The sequence below is a fragment of the Setaria viridis genome, chromosome 4 (genome assembly GCF_005286985.2).
Source record: "Setaria viridis chromosome 4, Setaria_viridis_v4.0, whole genome shotgun sequence".
Taxonomy (NCBI): domain Eukaryota; kingdom Viridiplantae; phylum Streptophyta; class Magnoliopsida; order Poales; family Poaceae; genus Setaria; species Setaria viridis.
In genome coordinates, this window is record NC_048266.2 from 30,053,534 (window position 1) to 30,060,278 (window position 6,745).

The window sequence follows — 6,745 nt, forward strand, 5'->3', positions numbered from 1 at the left end:
GCTGCTGCAACAACGGGGTCTGGTCCGGGCCGCCTGACCATACCCGCCACTGGTTCCCGTTACAACGCCCATCGACCTACTCGTCTCCGGTATGGTTTCTCCATTGAGACCATCTTGCTTTGCTGCCACTCGATGACTGTTGTTAATCTGTGTATGCGGTATGCCTGATGAATGATCAAGGTGTTCAGTAGTGCAGAACTGGTGCTTCATCCCACTTCTGAAACAGAAAAGTTTTCTACAGTTGTTTGTTCAATTGCTGTATCATGTCAGCATTTCTGGGATACTCTTGTCAGATAATTGATAACGCAGTTCTAAGACTGGGTGTAGCGTGTTTTTGTTTGGCTAGCTGACACTTATATTGCTCCCTTTTACATTGTTCTTAATCTTGCAGCGATTGATGATGCTGTATCTGTCTTGCTGACATACAGTTGTTTCTTATGAAATCTTCTGTCTAGTAAAATGGGACTACTTATCACGGTATTCATGCTCTGCATTTCCATTTTCGCTTGCCCTTTCTGAACTCGTGAGGGCGGCTAATTTACTTTCTTGTAAATTCTAGTACCTGCTAGTTTTCATCAGCTCAATGCAGAAATGTCAGCCGTTTATAATGTTTGTGTATGAAGCAATAAAAAGTTCAGTTTGAAATTTTGAATATGTATGTGTGTGTTGGTGACCAGATTTCTCCTTATGCTTGCATGATGAATTTGTCTGATTCAGTATCCTTAGCTTGGAACTAGATGAACACTCTGATTCATTAGCATGTGCTACTATGAAAATTATTAATTCTCCAGTTTCTCATTTAATAAAATTAGTTTCGAGGCTTTAAGCAGAAGGGTTAGCTGATTGACAACTCATTTTCTAGTCTTCCCAATTATCAAAATGACATGTCAGACTTCTTTGATCCTACTCATTTTACAATGGATACGTGTCAGCTGTGTCCGCACAATGTAGGTTGTCCTCATTTGTATCTGAAAACTGTTTCTGTCCCTTATGATTGGTCAAAAGGGGAACTCATAGGATGCTAGTACTTTGTAAAATTATTCCCGTAGTATTTTTCTCTTTATGAGGATATCATATGGTCCAGTCCAGGCTCTATGAATTTAATCGCTCTGCCTTAATTTAGAGCTAACTTCACAACGTGGAATGCTAGATTCAGAATGTGGAACGCTCAACACTTTCGAATTGGTAGACAGTGTGACTGATGCATGAAATCAGTATCTGAGCTTGCTAGACTCACCAGTATAGCGATTTTATTTTTTGAGTAGTACCTCAATGGGATGTTAACTTGCATGAAAGAATGGTTTTCTTGGTGTACATGTTCTGTAATGCACTATTCTCTGTTGAGTTTATGAATTGGTTAGTATGAAAATGTGAATGTCAGTACTGAGTGCAGACTACTGACACATTCCTGATAGAATGTTTATATTTCCTCCTTGCGTGAAGGAGATTTGCATGGCGTTTGAGCTATGATTATGTATCCCTTACAGCGCCCCCCCCCCCCCCCCCCCCCGGCCCCCTGTTCATTTGGTTCTGATTGATGACTGCTAGTTTAGCATGCGGACGCTTATCGTTACTGAAGTACTACTCTACAGGGGCTTTGAGGCTCTAATCTGAATTGAAGTACCTTCATTAACTGGCATGGTTACTCGTTTTTCCTGTTCGAAATGCTATGAAACTTTTTTTTGTTTACTCTGACTGGATTGACTATTACTTGATAAATCCTGTGATATTTTGCTCTTTCAGTGGACACCATCTTATCCAGGCTACCAGGCAACTGTGCATGAACCTAGTCCACGCACATTGATTTAGTGCAGCCTGCTAGGTTCACATTGTGGAGTGTTCAGCATTATTGGATTGGTTTACAATTTCTGTTTTAGAATTGGGAACATGCAGAATTTGTGAAGATCCACGGGATAAGCTTATGAGCTTGCAATACTTTCTTGTACCCCATTGGATTTAATGAACTAGAATGCACAATGCAGTAATGGGTTGCTTGTGTTCATGCCATGAAAATGCATAAAATGGAACTTGGATATTCTTGATAGTACATAATTAGAAATCTTGTGAGAACAAGGCAGAGGCCTGAACAAATCTTGCCATTTATGTGCATTATGCACGAAGCAAGGCGGTGCTATCATTATTGAGATTCCAGAGACCAGGTCATTACAGAATGCCGATTCTGGAATCAAGTCGAGCTGCTGACTGATCATAGATGAACCTACTGATTCATGTACAAAAGGGGTTCATACTTATCTTAATATCTTCTGAGGCTAATATATAGCATTGTGAAATGTGAACTACCACACTACAAGCTAGATGCTGACTGGGTGATCAAGATGATCGCTGCAGCTGGTGGATGAAATTGCAGAAAGCTCCAGCTTCCCCGTCCACTCCTCCCCTGGTTTCAGCGTGATTGCTCTCTCCACTGCGGCTGCATCAACGCAAAGCATCTACTTGTACTCCTCATCACCAAAGTCCACCATAGTCTTTGATTTCTTTTCCCACGGATTCCACACAACTGACAGGGATACAGTGGTTACAATGAGAAATCAGTCACACCGTTAACGGTTGATTTTCTAGTAGGTGGCAAGGGGCAACATATCTTACCAACGTCAGGAAGTCCTTCCTTTTTTATGACAAATGAGTGTTTCTTCTCATGGTCAATAACTGCTACTACATTTGGGGAGCTAACGTAGACTCGTCGACCTGTATAGCAATTGAACAAAGACAATGTGTCAGCACTAACTCCTAGAAATCTTTAGCACCTAAGACATTACAAAATTCCAGTAGAAACGGCAACTATAGGCCAAAATCTTCTACAGCTATGCTTCCATATCCAGCAATTTACTTGCAAGACGCAAGTTTCCGCTAGTTTGAGCAGATTAAATAGTTTTTTTCCGAAATGGGAGATTTAAGTAGTTGTGTATCATCAATTCATCTTTTAAAGTATCAGGAAAAAAATTCACCTCTGACTCAAAAACAATCACAGCCATTTGTTTAATTCTTCCATTACCTTTTTCTCTGTGTTACTTCTGTTACCTAATAGGTGTTAACTTTCCAGGTTGACAAGTTTTATGGAAGAAATCATTGTAGATCAACATTTGTGTGAGGATGAACCTGGGCATGCAGAGGTGTACTTGCCCGACTACAAGGGCAAGTGGAAGGCTCATTCGATTGACATCAGGTACATTTACATCTTTTAATTCTGAAAATCGATGTCAACTTGAGGGTAGACCTTGCTTCATGATTCATAATCTGAAATGGGATAGGCACTATCTATATATGATTTCCTTTGCATCAATGGGGTTTACTTTCCTTCCTCCTTTTAATTCAGCTCTGTCTTTGAACTGATTTTTTATTCTTGATCGAAATTAACTGATAGACATATCCTCTGTGTGGCCATCACTGAAAGTTGACTAGGATAATACATAACCTTCTGCTTCCCTTTTTCCAAGCTTGTGGATAGTAGTAGCATGGTGTTTAGGCAACCTGTGTAAATTCCATTCACTGTTGAGAATATTCTTGGGTTAGTTGTTTGGTCAGCAACATATAAAATCGATAAGCTGCAAATTCTAGGATTCAGCCCTAGGTTTTCACCTTTAAGATTGCTATCTGATTAATTGATTCATCTCAATCAGTTTAACTTATTCTGTTGCTATTTTAACAAACAGGGTCAGAGCAGGTCAGAGCTGCAGCTCCAAGAGATGCAGTCATAAACAGTGATGGGTTGAATTCGTTCCCTGGGGTTTGGAGTGTTAAAAGATAAAATCGCGTAGTATCAGGAGACTTTTTATAATGGATCAAGGCTAAACTTTCAGATATTTCTCGGACTAATTAATGGGCGGACAGAATCTTCAAGACTGATAGCTGAAACTCTGCTTTTACTGCTCTGCGTTTACTGCAGGTTTGGGGCAACTGGAAAAGCGTTGGCAAAAATTGTGTGAGTTAGAATAGGTGGTAGCTTTCTTGGGCCTCTATTGCATACTGCACCCCTAGAAACTTGTATGCATTCTGCACTGACATGCCTAGAAAATATTGTTGATTTTCCTATCCAGAAGCAGTAGAATGTGCAAAAGACGGCAGTTGAGATTAAATCTGCGGTGATGTGTGTGGTCCTATTGTTGTAAAATTGCTTTTTCCATTTTCCATGTGATATGCATCTGCTGATTAGTGCTTATATTTGATTGTTGACACGATAGGGCGCGCAACGCTGATGTCGCGCACTCGAGCTCAACCTCGACCGCTGATGCGTTTCACTGACTCACTGTACTCAATAACTCGAAAGCAGAACGTCGATGTGCGCGACGGAATTGAACTGGCAGTCGTTTCAGGGAGCTTCAGAGGTTTGCTGCGGTGATAAACCCTTGCCAAGCTACAATCAACTTTTGAAAGCGTTTCATTCGATTAACTCAGGTTCCTTTGCCAGATTCCGTTTTCAAACAAATCATTTAGAAATTACGTTAACATTGTTTAAAAGCTTATGACCGGTGAGTTATTCTAAGTTGCGTGTCCTTCGGTTCAATGAATCTTTTGTTATACTGAAAGTGTCATGCAGAGACGCTTTTGAAATGAAAAAAACAGGCAACTTGTTTGTGTGGTGAGTTACTAATGAAGCATCTCCACGAGTAAGAAGGCGCTATCAGCGAAACTCCCAGAAACATCGATCTTGGCCTCCTATGAATCAGAAGAACAGCTAAGCAAGTTAATCCGGGATTATGAAGGCCATGAACGCAAATCAACCAACTATGTTTGATGCAAAACAGATCCGTCAAACTAGCTGTAAGAGCAGCAATTGTGACAATCTAATCTAATAAGTTTAACGTTAGAAAGGACATAATGATATGATAACCAGTACGAAAACTACCCATCAAGCTTAACATGGTGCTGCATCCTGAGTGCTCATCCAAATCAAATTAGCTGAGGAATACTTCGAAGCAGGCACTAGACTTATAGTCCTTGCTGATTCGCTGTTTGTCCCAAAATGACTTATGTCAAATTCCAAATAAAATTGAAAACTGTAGTTCGAATAACTAGCAAAAGAGAGAGTTTAGTCAATATATTGAATTCAAGATGATCTCGAGATAAATAAATCCTGTTGAGATAGGTACCTCTCTAAAAGAAGTATATGCTCATACAATGTGCTTTTCCTCTTCAGTTGTTACTGCTTTAAATTGTACCATACAACTAACCATAAAGCTTAAAAGTAACGTACTATTTTTACATTTTTAGGTACGCTAATGAGATAGTCATACTGACATGTTGAAGATTGCTAATATCAAATGGACAAATAATTCCTATTGAAAAATATCCAGCATATAAGTAAGGCAGTCTGTAATTTCAGTGAAGTTGCGTACGTTTTCAAGTTGGGTTTAAATGTTTAATAACTACTCCCTCCATCCCAAATTATAAGTCGCTTTGACTTTTTTAATACATTCCCTTTGTTATGTATATAGATATAACAATATGTCTAGATGCATAGTAAAGTGGATGTACCAAAAAAGTCAAAGTGACTTATAATTTGGGATGGAGGGAGTACCTCTTAGTTGTTCCCTGGCTGGATAGCTCAAGGTGGCGCGGCAACGCCGCGCCCCGCCCAAGGTTTAGAGTTTACAGGAGAAATCAAGCCCCGTCCGTCCGTCCGATCCGTGATCGCTGCATCGGACGATGCTTAACTGCGGGGCGTCGGCGTCGCACCGGGAAGCGGCCCATTGGGCGCGCCGGCGGCGAATGCAGCACACGGGCCTACAGGACAACTCTTTTCGGGCGAGCTGGCGGCGTATGCAGCCCAATGGGTTACGGGGACCCCAACTCAAAATTACGCCGAAAGATACCGCCGGTAGTTTTCAAGTTCAGTTATTATGTAAGGACGCGGGTGGAGCGCGCGAGGTCGTTTGTATCCCTCCCTACTTGTACGCGCTCATTGCTACACCTCCGACTGATTATCTCGCTTACAGTGGGGCAGAGGAGCGCAGGGGCCCACCTGTCTTTGGCTCCTCGGTTTTAACCTCCAGAGCGAGCCAGCGAGGCGTCCGCTGGAGCACCGCATACGAGAGTGGCTGCGGCCGAATTTACTCCGACAGCAGGATGCCAGCACGACGCACTGATATGTGATATCCTATTCCTTGGAGTAAATTCTCCGTTCTCTCCTCAGTAAAATCTGCGTCGTGGGGTGATCCACTGGTATCTCCGTGGATGCTGGCTGGCCTCCGGGCTGGCGCGGGCTCTCTGCCTCCATCACCGGCGGAGTAATGGCGCCAAGCCGATCGCCACCAACCATGACACCGGCGTAACACCGCGTCACGGCGTCAGTAAATGGCGCTCGTAGTACGTGCACCTACGTGTTCCCGATCGATGGGAGTCACTGGCACAGTACACGGATGAAGATTGAAGAGGCTAGCCACGCTCGCTCGCGTTTCGTTGATGGGTGTAGGCCATTGGCTTTCTTGTGTTCTCCTGGTTGGATTTCCCTGATTTATCGGCGTAGTAAACAGTAGCATCAGTGGTAACTGTTTCAACGGGGAAATCACATTTTTGGCTTATGAGAAGGCACCAGGAATAAGGCTTCAGAATTAAGAGCGGTGAACCTGTGGTTACACTCTCTACCTCTTTTATGTAGTTGTAGGCCATGCCGTATGCTTCTCCTAAACTAGTGAAAAGGCAGGCATGCATCTGATAGTCAATTTGGCTGGCATTTTCTTTGTTAAAATGGTACAACAATGGTTGTTAAAATGGTACAACACATGGT

At 42.3% G+C, this 6,745-nt stretch overlaps 1 non-coding gene across 1 annotated transcript; it reads right to left on the bottom strand.

The window, feature by feature from the left end:
* Positions 1–4,588: 4,588 nt before the first annotated feature.
* On the bottom strand, positions 4,589–4,714 carry LOC117854317 (small nucleolar RNA snoR83). Its single transcript, XR_004640246.1, has one exon. It is a non-coding gene; the product is annotated as a small nucleolar RNA snoR83 (small nucleolar RNA).
* Between the last annotated feature and the right edge of the window lie 2,031 nt (positions 4,715–6,745).